This window comes from Chiloscyllium plagiosum, unplaced genomic scaffold, assembly GCF_037043375.1.
Source record: "Chiloscyllium plagiosum isolate Xiang-an unplaced genomic scaffold, Cpla_swu_hap1 HiC_scaffold_11, whole genome shotgun sequence".
In the NCBI taxonomy this organism is placed as follows: Eukaryota; Metazoa; Chordata; class Chondrichthyes; order Orectolobiformes; family Hemiscylliidae; genus Chiloscyllium; species Chiloscyllium plagiosum.
In genome coordinates, this window is record NW_028270149.1 from 15283221 (window position 1) to 15304660 (window position 21440).

General features: G+C 41.8%; 1 long non-coding RNA gene across 1 annotated transcript in view; it reads right to left on the minus strand.

Moving 5' to 3' along the window:
- LOC148148754 (uncharacterized) overlaps window positions 1-21440 on the minus strand; it is a 43504-nt gene that overhangs the window by 18523 nt on the left and 3541 nt on the right. Inside the window, exon 2 of the long non-coding RNA XR_015758611.1 lies at window positions 17037-17097. This is a non-coding gene — a long non-coding RNA (uncharacterized LOC148148754). The remainder of the gene's footprint in view (window positions 1-17036; window positions 17098-21440) is intronic.

Here is a 21440-nt window from a genome sequence, read left to right on the forward strand (position 1 = left end):
GCAAGGAATTCTGCAATGCATAACTCACCTCCCATCTTTCCCAATTCCTATCCTCTACCTTCAATGAACTATTCAGGAAAGTGATGGAGTACTCATTACTTGCTTGGATGGGTTCAGCTCCAACAAAACTTGAAACCATTTAGTAGAAAGTAGAGCACTCGACTGGCATCCCATCCACCATCTTCGACATGCTTGCTCTTTATCACTGACGCACAGAGCAAAAAATGGAGTAAGTCACCAAAAGCTCTTCTTCAAAAGCATCTTTCAAACTCATAACCTCTAAAAGGACCAGGACAACAGATACACGGCATCACTATCTCCTGCACATTCCCCTCCAAGCCACTCACCGTCGGGACCTGGAAGTATATTGCCATTCCTTCACTGTCACTGGTTTAAAATCCAGGAACTCCTTTGCTAACTGCACTGTGGGTGTTCCAATGTGTCAAGGTCTATAGTGGTTCAGGAAGGCAGCTCACCATCACCTTCTCCAGGATCATTAGAAGTGCAACAAATGCTGGCCCAGCCAGTGATGCCCACATCCTCTGAATACATTTTTTAAAAAAGTTACTTGCCACTTATCAGCCCAAGGCTGAATGTTATCTGGGTATCATCAGCTATGTTGGTAAGTTATGTTATCTGCATGCCTGACACAAAATTTCCAAAATAAGTTTTCAACTCTGAGCTTCTTCACAGCAAGTAGCTTTCAGGGAAAACATCCTGAAAGCCTTTTTGAAAAAGTACGACATCCCAGCAACGAATGGGAATCTCGAGCTCACGTGAGCAGAAACTTGAGTCGGAACATCCACAAAGGTGCAACAGTCTCAGGCCTCTCTGACAAGCCTAAATGGAGGCCAAGCATGATCAGTGAATGGAAGTGTATATGCAGAAACCTGAGTATAACTCCCATCCATGTTCTTAAAAAGAACACCTGGTACAGGGCGCAAATGTCCAGCATTGAGCTGTTCAGTCACCTCAGGACTCATAATTCCTGAATAGAAGAAAGTCAACTTTGATCCTGAGGGACTGCTAGATCGTACTGCAGGTGGGCATAGATTGTTTCAGCACCAAAGGCATTGCCAATGATGCTGAACATTGTGCAACGTCAGTGAAGATCCCAGTTTCATACCTAATGTTAAAGGAAAAGTCATTGTTGACGGTTAGGCCTCGAACATGACTCTGAGGAATCCCAGCAGTAATATCCTTGAACTGAGATAATTCACCTCCAACAAACTCTAACCCTAACCAAGAAACTCAACCATCATCCTTTGGACTCATCAGTCAGATGGTTTTCCCTCTATTTCCCATTGGCTAAAAGTCCTTGATCTCTTGATGACAAGGACAGTCATTCTCACCTCATCTCTGGAATTCAGCTCTTTTGTCCAAGTTTAAACCAAGGCTGTAATGTGGCAAAACCCAAACTCAGCTTCAGTGTGCGGTTTGTGTTTGTGCTGCTTATTAGCACTATTGACAATATCTTCTATCACTTTGTTAATGATCAAGCACAGACCAATAGGATTATGAGTGCTGAAATAGATATATCCTACATTTTTTTGTGAGCAGCACATTCCAGGGCAAGTTTCCACATTGTGAGGTAGATGCTTATATTTTAGCTGTTTTGGATCGGCTTGTTCGATACGTACACACTCCTGAAGTACAAATCTTACCAAACTCTTGACAGGATCCATAACCTTGGAAGTATCCAGCACCTTCATCTGTTTTGTGAAATCACGTAGAGTGAATTGTATTGGCTCAAGACTAAGCTCTGTGATAGTGAAGACAACAGGACAAGACGGAGATCATTCATGTTGCACCGCTTGCTGAAGATGGATATAAAAGCTTCAATGTTATCTTTTACACTAACGTGGATTCTGCTATCATTAAGGGCGTAAGTGTTTGTGGAGCTTACTCATATAGTTAATTACTTAAATGTAGACAATCATGCTTGACTGGAATGGACATTTCCTCTGAAATGTATACATTTCATGCATCTGAATATAATCGAGAATATCTCCTGTTGGTAAGACAGGAGATGTACACAAGGAGATTGATGGAGGAGTTAGGGACATTAGTTGAAAACTATGATTTGGGAATATGACTCTGTCAGCTGCTATTTAATCAAATCTTTTTTCCTTTTTAAGAGTCAGCCCACAATCCCTCAAATAGAGGGATTCTATTCTGTTCCTTAAGGGCAGGTATACTTGATCTTCCCAACTTTTAGAATTACACTCAAATACAAAACAAGGAAGAGCAGTAAATATTTATTTGCAGTATGTGCATCTCAACAGATATACTGAAGTCTTTCAAACTTCTAGTGTAGGAAGACCCCCATACTCTCATAACTTGAGGATTTTGTAAGGACTGCTTATCGAGAAAGCTGCGTGCAAGATATGGACCTGGCTTAGCAGTGTCCTTTCCCAGTTTCCGACAGTTCAGCTGTGTCTCTACCAAGGACATGGTGAGAGAATGTTGAAAGAATTACTACCTTCCAGTTAATGTTAATATTCCTGACAACATGAGCAGGAACTCTTTGTCATCCAGTTTGACCTGGTACTTGTTCTGTGTTTCACAATGTGTTGAATGGAAGATGTTTTGTCCTTCAACTCCCTCCTGCAAGGTTCTTACTTTCTCTCACATAGAGGACCACGAAGCCAGCGTCTCTCCAAGTCAGCCCCTCTCCAAGGTGGCCCCTCTCCAAGGCAGCCACTCTCCAAGGCAGCCCATCTCTAAGGTGGCACCTCTCCAAGACAGCCCCTCTCCAAGGTGGCCCCTCTCCAAGGCAGCCCTGTCCAAGGCAGCCCTCTCCAAGGCAGCCCCTCTCCAAGGCAGATCCTCTCCAAGGCAGACCCTCTTGAAGGCGACCTCTCTCTAAGGTGGCCCATTTCCAAGGCAGCCCCTCCCCAAGGCAGACCCTCTCCAAGGCAGACCCTCTCGAAGGTGACCCCTCTCTAAGGCAGCCCCTCTCCAAGGCAGCCCCTCTCCAAGGCGGCCTTTGAGATACACAACAACGCAGAATCACTGAGCAGAAACTGATAGCCAAATTCTGTATCCATGAGTAAGCCTCAGCTGTGATCTTGGGTTAATGTTGTACTATGTGTAACCCCACCACACTGTTCTGTGTTTGTAAAGTCTTCCTTACTGTCCTGTTTTGACACCATCACTTTAATAATTTATTTCTCTTATTTCCAACGCCCCTCCTCCAAGTCCCTCCTCCCTACCTTTTATCTTCTCCTGCTGAACACTCTCTGCTCATTCTTGAAGAAGGGCCTGTGCCCGAAACGTCGAATCTCCTGTTCCCTGGATGCTGCCTGACCTGCTGTGCTGTTCCAGCAATAAAGTTTCAACTTTGATCTCCAGCATCTGCAGACCTCACTTTCTCCTCCTTATTTCTCTACCTTAATTAGTTCGTATTGTTCTGGATTACTTGTTACTTTGATTAGACCCTTGTCATGCGACTCTTATACCTATCATGTCATTCCAACCATTTGGTTTGGTACTAGCACCATTTTTTTTTCAATTCTTTGCAATTTTATCTCTGCCTTAATTAGTCAGATCATAGGTCATCCCTTCACTTGCTATTCAGTTACTGACACTCCACTCACACCATTTGTACGAACTTCTGATCCCTCTGCCTATAAGTTCTGTGCCAGTGTGTTTCCTTCCACTTCACCTGACAAAACAGGAGCGCTCCGAAAGCTTGTGGTTTAAAATAAAACTGTTGGACTATAACCTGATGCCGTGTGACTTCTGACTTTATTCACATGGAGGAGATGAGATCAATATTCCAGACCTGCTTTGTAAATCTAATGACAGTGTAAAGTAGCCATGCAAGAGCCCCGGTGACCCTGGAGAGGGAGCATGCGGTGCCCATCAACACCCACGAGATTTTCAGGGAAAGCTGAGCACCACAGGGAGTGAAGTTTATTATTTCCCCCTCCTACTCTATTCTGATTTAATCCCCTTCACTGTTTGATCATGCAGCAATACCTTCTGAGAAGGGCACTGCTTGTCACTGGCCACCCTGGTGTTTCCTTTCTTCCTGTTGGTGGAAATTGAATAAAGATTTGTACACCTGTTGTCTCTCACTGTGTCTCACACCTGCACACACACAACATGGGTGCTGGGGAAAATAATAAGCACTACCACAGTTAGGTGGTAGTGTGGGGGGAGGGGAAATAAATGCACAACAAGACTGTTCCATTAGCAAATTAACAAGTATATATGCAGGAAAAAAAATGATAGCCTCTCTATGAACTTTGTGAATACAGTGTCTAGTTGTGCAATCAAACAGTTAGAGCAGTGACCCAGAACAAAGTATTCTCTGAGATAATACATTACCCTAGCTCCACGTTTCACAACTGAGGGTCAGTGAATACCACAGAGATTTCAAGGGACACACTAGATTCTGAGATTATTTCAAAAATTATTTTTCATCGACAAACCACATTCAATAATCACCCAAAGTAATGTTTATTTCATAGGTTTCTCAGAACTAATGGTTTATCTGGAAGCAGGCATGGATTTAAAGGAGTGGCAATGTTTCATATGTCAGAGGTGTAACACGGGCTGGAAACTTTAAAGTATACACTTCTGCATTAAAGCCACAAACCAGTTCTTCAAATCGTGAATGCCGATTTTACACTGACATGTTTTCATCATGCAGTTAACATCAAATGCTGAAGTGTTTCCTGGGACTAATTCTATGTTTGAGCATGTCTCACTGAGAACAAGAAACTATATTGTAATGAATACATGTTTTAATGCAGTGACTGACAATAGGGATCTATTCTGCAAAAGACAGTTGACTCTTACTTTGACTATCATTGCTTAAGAGGTCTGTGAGGGATGGTGTTTTTACAGGGGGCAGGTATAATCCAAGGGGTATAATTATTGCTTAAGTGTTGGCATAGATTCCTGATGAAGGGCTTATGCCCGAAATGTTGATTCTTTGCTACTGACCTGCTGTGCTTTTCCAGCACCACACTCTCGACTCTGATCTCCAGCATCTGCAGTCTCCACTTTCTCTTGGCATACATTGCTGTACAGATTCCAATTGATAAATTGCCATTATGCAATTAAAAATGTACAAAATACATTCTGTCAGGCTCCACTGTCTTGCAATATCTGATAGCTCTGGCTGTTAAAAATAAAGTGTGCTTTTGAAAATTAGAAGAAAAATATTGCATCTCTTTTCATTCATTGGTAAAAGCCAGTCAGTTAGAACTGGAAATTGAACATCATTATATTATGCCAGTTATATCCAAAGTTGTTGGTAGCCTTTGTTTAGACAGTTGTAACCATTATGAATGCTGGGCTAAGTTTAAAAAATTGAACTTGGCTTCAGCTCAGCAGGTGGTCTATTGATTGAAGAATGACTGACACTTGTAAGAAGTTGTAATAACAGACTATGCCTTTGATGTTGTTTCTTGTTGGTTTACAAACCTCAATTATGTACAATCCATATTAATGACTTGGAGGCGTGCAGATGTGTAAATTTGCTGATGATACCAAAATAGGTTATGCTCTGCAAAGGAATGCACAGAGATCCAGTGAATTAGCAAAAACCTGGCAGATAGAGTTTAATGTAGGAAAGTGAGATTGTGCACATTTGTAGAAAGAATAAAAATGCAGACTATTATTTAAATGGAGAAAGATTCTAGACGCAAGAATTCCAAGAAGTATGGCATTCCAACCGGAATTCTATCAACAAATATATTGACTTGGATCCCATTTACCAAAAATAATCAGAAATGACATCACCACAGGAAATGATGTCACCACAGGAAATTTCATCACCAACCCAAGGAAACTCAAACATATAAATAGAAAGCAGGCTAAACCACCAGTGCTTCATCTGGAGGATCACTGAAGATGTTACCTAACATGGTGACGAAATGTCTGAAAATGAACCTTCCAGCTCAGTGAGCAAACCAACAACCAGAGATTCTAAAATAATGCAGCTTAGAGCGATCTGAATGATATTTGCATAAAATTTAAAACATTAGAATATAAGTGCAGCAAAGATTTAAGAAGGCAAATGGAATTTTGACCTTTATTGCTACAGGGCTGGAGTTTAAAAATAGGGAGGTCTTGTTACAACCATACAGAGTGTTCATGAAGCTGCTTCTGAAATACTATGCACATTTGTGGTCCACATATTTTAAAAAATGATATACTGCCACTATAGCCTGCTCAAAAGAGATTCACTCGGCCGATATAAAACAAAGAAATGCTAGTGCTGGAGACCTGACATAAACAAAAACAGAAAGCTTTGGAGAAACTCAACAGTTCTGGCAGTATCTGTGGAGAGAAAGCAGAATTAACTTCCAAAATTGGAGCATCGGAGGCTGAGTTTTATGAGTTTCAATAGAGGTTTATGAAATCCTGAGCAGCATGGATAGTGTGACTAGCCAAGGTCTTTGTTCCAATGTCGTGGAGTCCAAAACTCGAGGGGAAAAGGTTTAGGTTGAGAGGGGAAAGGTATAAAAGGGATCTGAGGGGCAACTTTTTCATGCAGAAGGTTGTGTGTGTATGGAATGAGCTGCCAGAGAAATGTGGAGGCTGGTACAATTAAACATTTCAAGGCACCTGGATGGGAACTTTGTTAGGAAGAATTTAGAGGGATATGGTCCAAATTCTGGCAATGATACTGTATTAATTTAGACTATCTAGTCAACATGGATGAGTTGGACTGAAGGGTCTGTTTCTCTGCTATATATCTCTATGACTATATGACAAGTGAACAAATTGATAGCCTATCTGAATGATGTGATTTTTTTGTGTAATTGTGCAATCAAATGTTGAGTGCAATGGCCCAGAACTCCAACAGAATGTATTTCCCAAGCTCAATGTTTCACATCACGGTCTTGGCAAGCACTACAATGGTTTCAAGGGACCCCTAATTCTCAGATTGGTTCTAAAGTGAGTTTACATTGATATACAATTGGTTACCTTCAATGATTACCAAAGGTATTGCTTATTTGACAGCTCCTCAGAGCTAATGGTCTATCTGTAACAGATATGGGATTTAAAGGAGCGACAATGTTGTATATGTCAAAGTTCTTTCTAAGTTGATTTATGACTTTGCTACATGATTACTAAAAGATTTTTTCTTTTATTTGAGTTGTTTTAAGGATGGTATACTGTGTACTCACAAAGCACAAAAATAATGGAATACCATTTGTTGAATCATTGCAAACAGAAGAAGGTTATTTGGCCCATCAAATAAATCATATATTTTGCTTCTTTCTTTAATTGTGACAGTACTTCTATTGTACAAAATACACCATGTTACAATTCGGAATACATGGAATTTTTATAGTATGGTTGGGGAGAAAGGGCAAAAGGCAGAATGGTTGGTAAAGCATGCCTTATATTGATCCTGTCACTTACTATTGGGCAAAAGATATTTTTAGATCAGATGCATGCTGTAAAATTTGAAGCGTGGGAGACATCTTTGGAGAGAAGAGGACGAAGAGGTGATCTGAACAACATTTTCAAAATCATGAGTGGGCTAGATAAAGTCGATAAGGAGAAAATGTAGCAACTCATGAAAGGATCAGGAATGAGAGGACGTAAATTGAGAGTGATTTTCAAAAGGAGCAAATGTGATGTGAAAAAATGTTTTTCACTCAGTAGTTGTGGTTTGGAATGCATTGTCTGGAAATGTGGTGGTTACAGCTTCAGTTAAGAGAATCATGACGACATTGAGTAATTATTTTGTTGAAAACAACGTGCAAGAAAATGGAGAGAAAGCTGGTGCAGACAAGATGATCAAAATGGCTTCCCTTGTGGTTAGTGATTCTGTGATCAAACTTAACTTATCAATAACCATCACCAAACTAAGAAATAATTGGTTCAATTTTTCTCAAGGGATAACATTGCATATGCTTTATTATACTGATGGAGAAGACTTCAAAAAGTGACCAGTTGTTTCAGAAAGCTTCTTGTTCAGAATAGGAAAACATGAACTATTTGTTCACTTTAGCATTATTTATATCAATCACTGCATCCTAAAATTAAATAGATCAGAGGGGCATGGGGTCATTCATTTATTGAATCCCAATGTAAAATTGCACTTCTGAAAGCAGCATGATATAATCTCTCTGAGCCCCACAAGAAAGGCTCAAAGCAGCAGTAAAAATAGATAACAAAGAAAAACTCTTTTATCACCGTTAATCATCCTGACTGGCAGGTCTAGCTGTTCATCAAAGTTAACATGAGAATGGATGTTAGTCTAGTTTGGATTGAAGCCCATTTGGAATTAATCCAATTGATCAAAAATTACTTTCAAATCTCAGATTCAAAGCAACAATTTCACCCTTAGGGTAAGACAAAACTAATCAGATCATAAATTCAGCAAATTAGTTTAAAGAGAAATATATTTTAGCACAGAGTTGTAATGTAGAATATAATTCAGAGTTAGTTAAGTCTGAATGCAGAAGAGTCATACATTCATACAATTACGATTCGGAGATGCCGGTGATGGACTGGGATGTACAAAGTTAAAAATCACACAACACCAGGTTATAGTCCAACAGGTTTATTTGGATGCACTAGCTTTCGGAGCACTGCTCCTTCATCAGGTGGTTGTGGAGTATAAGATCATAAGACACAGAATTTATAGCAAAATTTACAGTGTGATGTAACTGAAATTACATATTGAAAAATACCTGGGTCATTTGTTAAGTCTCTCATCTTTTAGAATGAACATGTTAGCTTCAGTTCTTTCATATGTAAGTCGCAGAACATTTAAAAGTGAACTTTAATAATTGGAGTTATGTCAGTCCAGATAATGCATTTAAGGTGTGATCTGCCCTGTGTACTCAAATCTAAGAGATTTCAGATCCACGAAAGCATATCTCCTTTTGGATATTGCTAACTGGTGGGGTCTTTGGAGTTGAGATGTTCTAACAACTTGTCAAAAATTCAAGCCCCTCCCTCCCTCCATGTGAATGGGTCTGTTCATCCTTAGACTGGCTGGCATATTCTTTATTTCAGTTTAATTTGTCTTTCCAATTTGCAGAATTAATCTTGATTATTAATCAATAAATTGTTTAATTCATATCAATTTAATCTCATTTTCAACACATATATTTATATAACTTCTATGAATATTTGTCTCTAAATTTTGTTCTAATCTTAAAGACATTATTTGCAGCTTAACTTTTTATAAAAGGCCTCCTGACATATTTAAAAGTATCTGCCGATCAGGATACCTTTTCACAAGCGCAACTAATATAAATCAGTGTAAGATTAAAGTCAGTCTTTTATAATGGAATTAATTATTTTAATTATTATTTTCCTATATATATATATATAATTTGACATTAAAATTATAATGAATTTTGTTTGTTTTCCTGGATAGTATTTAATTACACAGCTGTGTACAGGCAGACACATATTTTATTCTTAGTATAACGTGACCTTGGTACATAGAATCGTCTAGACTTGAAATACTAGGTGGTCACAGTCAAGAAATGATGCTAACTCTAAGGTAGCTTCGTTTTAAACATTTTTGCTTTGTCACTAAGTTTTTGACTGAGTGATTTTTACTGCAAAATAATCCAAGCTTGCACACAAATGATAAACCCCTTGTGACTATGTCCCAGTGATAATTGCACATTGTCAAACAGAAATTTGAACCTGCATCCATGCTCCTAGCCAAACTCTCGAGTAATAAATCTTTTCAGTAATTCTAAAGTTAATCACTGTAACTCAAACCTTTTTGAGATGCCAAGTTGTTAAAAGTTCAGTTCCATAACCCATAAGTTTATCTGCTGGCCTCTGTAAATGAATTTTTACAACATACAGATTTGAAATTGGAGCAATTATTGGGGCCCATCATGAATCTTCCTCATTTTGTTTAATCATTTGTGAAATAAGCTTTGTAATAGAGGGTGCTGCATTTGGACTTCCAGAAGATGTTTGACAAGGTCCCTGATAAAAGGGTGAGTCATAAGATGGTGTCAGAAGTAGTAAATTGGAATGGGTAGAGAATTAGGAGAAAGTGAGGACTGCAGATGCTGGAGATCAGAGCTGAAAAATGTGTTGCTGGGAAAGCGCAGCAGGTCAGGCAGCATCCAAGGAGCAGGAGAATCGACATTTCGGGCATAAGCCTTGAAGAAGGGCTTATGCCCGAAATGTCGATTCTCCTGCTCCTTGGATGCTGCCTGACCTGCTGCACTTTTCCAGCAACACATTTTTCAGCATGGGTAGAGAATTGGCTTAAGTGCAGGAAACAGTAAGTGAGGACAGAGGACTCTTCTCCCGGTTGATGACCTGTGACCAATATGTATTGCAAACTTAGAAGAAGGAAGTAAATGTACTGTAGCCCAGTTTGCAGAGAACACAAAAATAGGTAGAAAGAAAGGTTGTGAGAGAGATTCAAATCTATTACAGAGCAATATGACTGGGCTAAGTAAGTGGGAAAATGCTTGGCAAATGGGGTATAATGTGGGAAATTGTGACGTTGTTTATCTTGGAAAGGAAAACAAAAGAACAGTGTATTATTTAAATTGAGAAAAACTGCAGAACGCTGCATCTGAAATTGACTTGGGGAAATTGTGCAGAGTGTGGATTGTGCTGAAGGATGTTGTGGGTTACAAAAGGGCACAGATAAGATGCAGGGCTGGGCTGAGAAGTGGCAAGTGGAGTTTAATGCAGAAAAGTGTGAGGTAGTTCACTTCGGAAGAAGTAACAGGAACGCAGAGTACTGGATTAATGGTAACATTCTTGGCAGTGTAGATGAACAGAGAGATCTCAGTGTCCAAGTGCATAAATCCCTGAAAGTTGCCACCCAGATTAATAAGGTTGTTCAGAAGGCATTGTGTGTTGGCGTTTGTTGGTAGGGGGCTTGAGTTTCGGAGCCACGAAGTCATGCTGCAGCTATACAAGACGCTGGTAAGGTTGCACCTGGTGTATTGCACGCAGTTCTGGTCACTGCATTATAGGAAGGACGTGGAAGTTTTGGAAAGGGTTCAGAAGAGATTTATTAGGATGTTGTCTGGTATCTTATGAGGAAAGACTGAGGGAACTGAGGCTGTTTTCGCTGGAGAGAAGAAGGTTGAGAGGTGACTTAATCGAGACATATAAGATAATGAGAAGGTTAAATAGGGTGGACAGTGAGAGCCTTTTTCCTTGGATGGTGAAGGCTAACGCGAGGGGACATAGCTTTAAATTGAGGGGTAATAGATTTAAGACAGATATCAGGGGTAGTTTATTTACTCAGAGAGCAGTAAGGGCATGGAACAGCCCCCCTGCAATTGGAGAAGACACGCTGATGTTAAATGGGTATTGGACATGTGTATGGATAATAATGGAATGGTATGGGTTAGATGGGCATTAGACTAATTTCGCAGGTTGGCGCAACATCGAGGGCCAAAGGGCCTGCACTGCACTGTAACATTCAATGATCTATGTTCTAAAACAAGTTCAGTGGCTGTTTTGTATCAACATAAATGAGTGCAGTGCAAAGTCATGTGTCATCTCATTAAGCAAGGCAGAATGGGATTACCTACTGTGCAGAATAGTCATATAGTCATAGAAGCACAGAGATGTACAGCATGGAAACAGACCCTTCACTCCAACTGGTCCATGCCGACCAGAAATCCCAACCTGATCTAGTCCCACCTGCCATCACTTGGCCCGTATTCCTTTCAACCATTCCTATTCATATGCCTTTTTAATAATGCAATAGTACCAGTCTCCACCACTTCCTCTGGCAGCTCATTCCTTACACACACCACCCTCTGTGTGAAACAATTGCTCTTTAGGTCCCTTTTATTTCTTTCCCCTCTCACTCTAAACCTATGTCCTCTAGTTCTGGACCCCTGCACCCCAGGGAAAAGACTTTATCTATTTATTTAATCCTTGTGCGTCATGATTTTAAAAGCTTCTATGAGGTCACCCCTCAGCCTTCGATGCTCGAGGGAAAACAGCCCCAGCCTCTCCCTATAGCTCAAATCCTCTAACCTTGGCAACATCCTTGTAAATCTTTTCTGAACCCTTCTGATAGGAAGGAGACCAGAATTGCATGCGATATTCCAAAAGTGGCCTAACCAATGTCCTGTACAGCCACAACATGATGTCCCAACTCCTATACTCAGTGCTCTGACCAATAAAGGAAAACATACCGATCGCCTTCTGCACTGTCCTATCCATCTGCAACTCTACTTTCAAAGAACTATGAGCCTGTTACTTTTTCAAAAAACTCAATCAAGTTCTTGAGACATAATTTCCAATGCACAAAGCCATGTTGACTATCCCTAATTAGTCCTTGCCTTTCCAAATATGTGTAAATACTGTCCCTCAGAATTCCTTCCAACAACTTGCCCACCACAGACGTCAGGCTCACCGGTCTATAGTTCCCTGGCTTGTCCTTACCAGCTTTCTTAAATAATGTACCACATTAGCCAACCTCCAGTCTTCTGGCATCTCACCTGTGACTATTGGTGATACAAACATCTCAGCAAGGGGGCCAGCAATCACTTGTCTAGCTTCCCACAGACTTCTAGGTAGTGTTGGTTGAGATTGAACCTGAACACCAGAATTAGAATTCACACTGTTTATAAATTAGTAACAGTGTCATATTTGCAATCCAGCTAGTCCCAAAATCTGCTTTTAGATTTGAGCTGTGATAAAGCAATTGAAAATAATTGAGTTTGTTTACATTTAATTCCCACTTATATTTGAGTGAGTCAGGTGAAGTCATTGGCTTACCTATTCAGCTGAAGCTATTTTGCAGTGTAACAACAAAATCACCTTGCATTTATGTGGTACCTTTGATGTATTTCAAGAAGATCCATTGGCAAGTTTGCAAACAAATTCAGACACTGGTACATAAGATACGGCAAAGAGATAGGTTTTAAGGTGCATCTGAAGGAGGTTTTTAATTTTTTTGTAAGTAGGAATGAACCTAGTATAATGCAAAAATAAAGCTGCAGATTATGCTTCAGAAGTACTGACAAGAATATTTATTCCTTTTGCTTGTGTTATTTTAATGATGGTCTTTATTGTTTGCTAGCATTCCTGTGGGCCAATGTTTCCTTTCATTATCTTTGTCCTATCTGTTTTACTGTGCAGTCTCTTTATTTTACAAATGCCATTGTGGACCCATGCAGTTTGGTGAAAATAGTGTTTGGAATTATGTTCTACTGTGTTGAAGGCATTATATGAATACAATTTGTGGCTTTTTGTTTAACTCATAAAGTCAGTTGAAAAGTGCTAGATGGATTTTTATGTTATTTTGGGATGTATTAATAACCTATCATGGATTGTAAATGCAAAGATTGAGGTCTCATATAACGTCATTGAATAAACAGTGTGGGCTCCATAAGATAATCATCTGAGGGTCTATTTTCCTTCACCATTCAAATTTTGAACAATGTAAAATGAAACAACAGCTGATCTGTCTATGATTCCAGAAAATTCTGTCTTTTCAATCTATTGTTGGATATCAAACACATTTTAATCAGAACTGTACTGTGGTAAGGGGTGTGTCAGTTATCTTTGCTGTCTGATTTGTGGTGCAGAGTGTTGGCAACAACATAGGTTCAATTCCTGCACCTGCCAAGATTACCAGGAAGGACTGTCCTTTTCAACCTTTCCCCTCATTTGAGGTGTGATGAGTCTCAGGTTAAACCACCAGTGGTGGGTTGTCTCTCTCTCTCTCTCTAATGAGAGAGCAGCCTTCTGATCTGGTTGGACAATGGTCGATTTAACTTTTACTTTTATTGTGATATGGTACATTTCAGTTGTTGAAAAACTAACTTTTATTTATTTTTCCACAGAAACATTGGAGATATAGGCCATTCAGCCCTCCAACTCTTGTCCGCGTTTCAATATGATCGTTGCTGACCCTTTACCTCAACTCCATCGTCCCAATTTCTCCCCAAACCCCTTAACGCCTTTAAAAGTTGAAACATTTTCTCTCACATTCTTGAATATATTCAGTGACTTGGCCTTAACAGGCTTCTGTGGTAGAGAATTCCACAGGTAGACTACTCTTTGAGTGAAGAATTGTCTCCTCATCTCATATCCTGAAACTGTGACTCCTGCTACTAGCATCCCCAACCAGGGAAGCATTACTCTCTACATCTACCCTTAAGAATTGTATATGTTTCAATCAGTTCAGCTCTCATTCCTCTAAGCTTTAGTGAACACAGGCCCAGTTGAACAAATTTCTCCTCATAGCACAGTCCTGCCATCCTTCCCAATGAATCTCTGCTGTCTTCCCTGTATGGCAAATGTATCCTTCCTTAGGTAAGGAATCTAGGACTACATGCAACACTCCAGGTGTGGTCACACTGGAGCCCCCTATAACTGCAGAAAGACATCCTTACTTCTCAACTCAAATCCTTTTACAAGGAAGGCCAATATGCCATTTGTCTTCCAAATTACTTGTTGTACTTATCTGTTTATTTTCATTTCATGTACAAGAACACCCAGATCCCAATAAAACCCCATTTAAATAATATTCTGCTTTTTCTGTTTTGTCACACTGACATGAATAATTTCACCGCTAACCCATGTTTGTACATCTGACATGCGTTTGCCCACTTACTCAACTTGTCCTTGCATCCTCCTCGCCACTCATAACCTTACCCAGTTTGGGAAATGATACAGAGCTCATAGCTCACCTTGCTTCCTTCTTCAGAGTCGCAGAGTGATGGATCATTAAAACAGACCCTTTGGTCCAACCAATCCATACCTAAAGACTCCAATCCCTAATCCCTAACTAAAGACTCCAATCTGCTTGCACCTGGCCCATATCCCTCCAAACATTTCTTGTTCATGAACTTATCCAAATGTCTTTTAAACATTGTAACTGTACCCAAATCCACCACTTCCTCTGGAAGTCCATTCCACACACAAACCACACAGCGTTTAAAAAAAGATAAAAATTGCCCCTCATGTCTTTTTTAAAGCTTTCTCCTCTAACTTTAAAAATATGCCCCTAGTCTTGAAACCCTCCACACCCAGGTAAGATCACCTGCCATTCACCATACAAGGACTTAAACTGCTCGTTATTTCCTCAAAGATTTCTCACAGATTTGTTAGACATTACCTCAGTACATGCCACTCACCACACAGCAGGGATTCATCCTGAGGAAGGAGAAGCAGGGTACAGGACGAATGAGGTAACCATGGCTGACCAGGCAAGTCAGGGATAGCATAAAAGCAAAAGAGAAAGCATATAATGTGGCCATGGGCATTGGGAAACCAGGGGATTGGGAAGCTTACAAAGACCAGCAGATGGCAACAAATAATGAGAGGGGAGAAGACTAAATATGAGGGTAAGCTAGCCAGTAATGTAAAGGAAGACTATAAGAGTTTCTTTACATATATAAAGGGCAAAAGAGAGGCAAAAGTGGACATTGGACAGTTGGAAAAGGAATCAGGAGAGATAGTTGTGGAGAACAAGGAAGTGGCTGAGGAATTGATTAATTACTTCACGTGAGTCTTCATGGTAGAGGACATGAGAAGTGGCAGATGGAGTACATCATGAGAAAGTATGAGATTAAGCAGTTTGGTAGGAAGAATAGAGGCATAGACTACTTTCTAAATGGGGAGAAAATTCAGAAGTCTGAAGTGTGAAGAGACTTGGGAATTCTAGTCCAGGATTCTCTCAAGATAAACTTGCAGGTTGAGTCAGTAGTTAAGAAGGCAAATGAGAGGACTTGAATATAGAACATAGAACATAGAACATAGAACAGTACAGCACAGAACAGGCCCTTCAGCCCATGATGTTGTGCCAACCACTGATCCTCATGTATGCACCCTCAAATTTCTGTGACTAATATAAAAGCAGTGATGTACTTCTGAGAGTCTATAAGGCTCTGGTCAGACCACATTTGGAGTACTGTTGCAGTTTTGCGCCCTACATCTCAGGAAGGATATACTGGCCCTGGAGCACGTTCAGAGGAGGTTCACGGAGAATAGTCCCAGGAATGAAAAGCTTAACATATGAGGAACGTTTGAGGATTTGGCACTATACTTGATGGAGTTTAGAAGAATGAGGCTGGGGGAGGATCTAATTGAATACTGCAGCGGTGTTTTTTTTTTTCTCTTTCACTCTCTCTTCACAGAAAGAGCGGGAGCACCAGGGGGAAGTGACGACGACCAGAGGGGCAGCCGGGAAGGAAAGCGGTGAGTATTTATACTCACCCTTCGAAGCCGTCGGTCATTTCCAGTGCGAGCAGCAGCGAAGGTAAGACCGTTTGGTTTTAAAAGTACTTACCGGTAGCGGGCAGCGGTGTTTTTTTTTTCTCTTTCACTCTCTCTTCACAGAAAGAGCGGGAGCACCAGGGGGAAGTGACGACGACCAGAGGGGCAGCCGAGACCCGGAAGCAGTTAGTGTAAGCTTACCTGGGTAGGTTTTTTCCCCCTTTAAAAGCGCGAAGGAGAGGAACCCGAGGCACTACACGGGTAGTGCCTCCCACCCGCCCTCCTCCTCTAACCTAATAATAACACCTGTTGTGGTAAGTAGGTAAGTGCTGAATTTTGCTTGTTGTATTCTTTAGACCCAGTTTTTTTTTTAAATAAAAGTTAGCTTTAGAGGGATGGCAGTGAAGGCAGTGCAATGATCCTCCTGCAACATGTTTGAGGTGAGGGATGCCATCGACGTCCCTGCCGATTACACTTGCAGGAAGTGCACCCATCTCCAGCTCCTCCAAGACCGTGTTAGGGAACTGGAGCTGGAGTTGGATGAACTTCGGATCATTCGGGAGGCAGAGGGGGTCATAGATCAGAGTTATAGGGAAGTAGTAACTCCAAAGATGGCAGATAGATGGGTGACAGTGAGGGGGACTGGGAGGAAGCAGCCAGTGCAGGGACCCCCTGCGGTCGTTCCCCTCAAGAACAAGTATACCGTTTTGGATACTTGTGGGGGGGATGACTTACCAGGGGTAAGTAACGGGGCTCAGGCCTCTGGCACGGAGCCTGTCCCCGTTACTCAGAAGGGAAGGGTGAAGAAGAGCAGAGCAGTAGTAATTGGGGAAGGGTGAAGAAGAGCAGAGCAGTAGTAATTGGGGACTCACCGCTTTCCTTCCCGGCTACCCCTCTGGTCGTTGTCACTTCCCCCTGGTGCTCCCGCTCTTTCTGTGAAGAGAGAGTGAAAGAGAAAAAAAAAACACCGCTGCAGTATAGTTCGGGGCACAGATAGGCGGTTTTGTGGGAACGAGAGAGACTCACGTTTGGTATGTTGCCTCCCAGGTGCAAGGGTACGTGATGTCTCTGATCGTGTTTTCCGGGTCTTGGAGGGGGAGGGGGAGCAGCCCGAAGTCTTGTTTGTTACCCGTGCCACTTGATAGAGATTCGAGGTATAGGGAAAGAGAACACTTAAATGCGTGGCTACAGGGATGGTGCAGGAGGGAGGGATTCCGGTTTTTGAATAACTGGGGTTCTTTCTGGGGACGGTGGGACCTCTATAAACAGGATGGTCTACACCTGAACCTGAGGGGCACCAGTATCCTTGGGGGGAGGTTTGCTAGTGCTCTTGGGGGGGGTTTAAACTAACTCTGCAGGGGCATGGGAACCCATATTGTAGCTTCAGGGTGCAGGGCCTGGAGTGTAGGGAGGTTAGGAACATGGCATCAATTTCAAAGGAGGGTGCCTGTAAACAGGAAAGTGGCTTGAAGTGTGTATACTTCAATGCAAGAAGTATACGAAATAAGGTAGGTGAACTTGCAGCGTGGGTTGGTACCTGGGACTTCGATGTTGTGGCTATTACGGAGACATGGCTAGAACAGGGACAGGATTGGCTGTTGCAGATTCCAGGATTTAAATGTTTTAGTAGGGTCAGAGGTGGGGGTAAAAGAGGGGGAGGTGTGGCATTGCTTGTCAAAGATAGTATTACAGTGGTGGAAAGGACGATGGATGAGGACTTGCCATCTGAGGTAGTTTGGGCTGAGGTTCGGAATAGGAAAGGTGAGGTCACCCTGTTAGGAGTCTTTTACAGGCCTCCTAATAGTCCTAGAATCATTGAAGAAAGGATAGGGAAGGTGATTCAGGAGATGAGTGACAGTAATAGGGTGGTTGTTATGGGGGACTTTAACTTTCCTGATATTGATTGGGAAAGCTATAGCTCAAGTTCGTTAGATGGGTCAGTGTTTGTTCAATGTGTGCAGGAGAGTTTCCTGACACAATATGTAGACAGGCCAACAAGAGGTGAGGCCATACTGGATTTGGTTCTGGGTAACGAACCAGGCCAGGTGTTAGAATTAGAGGTAGGTGAGCACTTTGGGGATAGTGACCATAATTCGGTGATTTTTACACTCGTGATGGAGAGGGATAAGTGTGTACTACAGGGCAAGAGTTATAGCTGGGGTCAGGGAAATTATGATGCGGTGAGGCATGACTTAGGATGTGTGGCTTGGAAAAGTAGACTCCAAGGCAAGAGTGTAAATGATATGTGGAGCTTGTTCAAGGAGCAACTATTGAGTGTCCTTGATAATTATGTACCGTCAGGCAGGGAGGAAAGGGTCGTGCGAGGGAGCCGTGGTTTAATAAGGAATTGGAATCCCTTGTTAAATGGAAGAGGGCGGCCTATCTCAAGATGAGACGTGAAGGTTCAATTGGGGCGATTGAGAGTTATAGGGTAGCCAAGAAGGACTTGAAGAGAGAGCTAAGAGCAGCAAGGAGGGGACATGAAAGGTCCTTAGTCGGTAGGATTAGGGAAAACCCTAAGGCTTTCTATAGTATGTTAGGAATAAAAGAATGACTAGGGTAGGAATAGGTCCAGTCAAGGATAGTAGTGGGAAGTTGCGTGTGGAGGCGGAAGAGATTGGGGAGACACTGAATGAATACTTTTCTTCAGTATTTACTCAGGAACAGGGCATTGTCGTCAATGTGAATACTGAGTCACAAATAAGTAGAATGGATGGCTTTGAGGTATGTAGAGAAGAGGTGTTGGAAATCCTGGAAAAGGTGAAAATAGATAAGTCCCCTGGGCCTGATGGCATTTATCCTAGGATTCTCTGGGAAGCAAGGGAGGAGATTGCAGAGCCATTGGCCTTGATTTTTATGTCCTCTTTGTCTACAGGAGTAGTGCCAGAAGACTGGAGGATAGCAAATGTGGTTCCCTTGTTCAAAAAGGGGAGTAGGGATAACCCTAGTAACTATAGGCCGGTGAGTCTCACTTCTGTTGTGGGCAAAGTCTTAGAGAGAATTGTAAGGGATAGGATTTATGCACATCTGGATAGGAATAATGTGATCAAGGATAGTCAGCATGGTTTTGTGAAGGGCAGGTCGTGCCTCACAAACCTTATTGAATTCTTTGAAAAGGTGACGAAGGAGGTTGATGAGGGGAAAGCGGTAGATGTGGTATATATGGATTTTAGTAAGGCGTTTGATAAGGTTCCCCATGGTAGGCTACTGCAGAAAATACGGAGATATGGCATTGAGGGTGAGTTGGAGGTTTGGATTAGGAATTGGCTGGATGGAAGAAGACAGAGGGTAGTAGTTGATGGCAAAGTTTCTTCATGGAGTGCCGTCACTAGCGGTGTTCCGCAAGGATCTGTTTTGGGACCATTGCTGTTTGTCATTTTTATAAATGACCTGGAAGAGGGGTTAGAAGGTTGGGTGAGCAAGTTTGCGGATGATACGAAAGTCGGAGGAGTTGTTGACAGTGAGGAAGGATGTGGCAGGTTACAGCAGGATATAGAGAAGCTGCAGAGCTGGGCAGAAAGGTGGCAAATGGAATTCAATGTAGCTAAGTGTGAGGTGATTCACTTTGGGAAGAATAACAAAAAGATGGGGTACTGGGCTAATGGTCGGATACTTGGTAGTGTGGATGAGCAGAGGGATCTTGGTGTCCATGTACACAGATCTCTGAAAGTTGCCACCCAGGTAAATAGTGCGGTGAGGAAGGCATATGGCGTACTGGCTTTTATTGGTAGAGGAATTGAGTTCCGGAGTCCTGAGGTCATGATGCAGTTGTATAAGACTCTGGTGCGGCCGCATCTGGAATATTGTGTGCAGTTTTGGTCGCCATACTATAGGAAGGATGTGGAGGCACTGGAACGGGTACAGAGGAGGTTTACCAGGATGTTGCCTGGTATGGAAGGAAGATCGTATGAGGAAAGACTGAGACACTTGGGGCTGTTTTCATTAGAGAAAAGAAGGTTTAGGGGTGACTTGATTGAGGTGTACAAGATGATTAGGGGGTTAGATAGGGTTGACAGTGTGAACCTTTTCCCGCGTATGGAGTCGGGTATTACAAGGGGGCATAGCTTTAAATTAAGGGGGGGGTAGATATAGGACTGAAGTTAGGGGTAGGTTCTTCACTCAGCGAGTCGTAAGTTCATGGAATGCCCTGCCAGTAGCAGTGGTGGACTCTCCCTCTTTATGGGCATTTAAGCGGGCATTGGATAGGTATATGGAGGATAGTGGGTTAGTATAGGTTAGGTGGGCTTGGATCGGCGCAACATCGAGGGCCAAAGGGCCTGTACTGCGCTGTATTCTTCTATGTTCTATGTTCTATGAATACTGAATGGCCTGGGCAGAATAGATGTTGGGAAGATGTTTCCGTTAGTAGGAGAGACTAGGACCCAAGGGCATATTTGAAAGTAAAGGAAAGACCTTTCAGAACAGACATAATGAGAAACTGCTTCAACCAGAGAGTGGGGAATCTCTGGAATTCACTGCCCCAGAAGGCTGTGGAGGCCAGGTCATTGAATGTGTTTAAGACAGAGATAGATTTTTGATTGTCAAGGGGATCCAGGGTTACGGGGAAAAAGTGAGACAATGGGCTTGAGAAAATTATGACCTATGATTGAAAGGCAGAGCATACTTGATGGGCTGAATGGCCGAACTTCTTCTCCTATGTCTTATGGTCTTATCTGTGCCCCTCATGATTTCATGAGATCACCCCTCAACCTCCTATGTTCCAGTGAAATAATTCCCAGCCTATCCAGCCATTCCTTATAACTCAAAACTTCCTTTCCTGGCAACATTCTGGTAAATCTTTTCTGAACCTTCTTCAGCTTAATAATATCCTTCCTATAACAGGGTGACCAGAACTGCATGATGTATTCCAGAAGCAGGTTCACCAATGTCCTGTATAACCTCAACATAATGTCCCAACACTGATACTCAAAGATCTGAACAATGAAGGGCAAGCGTGCTAAAAGTCTTCTTAACCATCCTGACTGCTTGTGACACAAAGATTAATGTACTTGAACTGCTCGGTCTCTCTGTTCCACAACACTACCCATGCCTGACTTGTAATTGTATAAACTCTGCCCTTGCTTGTTTTACCAAAATGTAATACCTCACATTTATCCAAATTAAACTGTATCTGCCACTCTTCAGCCCATTGACCCAATTGATCAAGATCACTTTGTAATCTTCGACAACCTTCACTGTCTACCAAGCCGCCAATTTTGGTGTCACCTACAAACTTATTAATCATGCCTTCAATATTCTCATGTAAATAATTTATG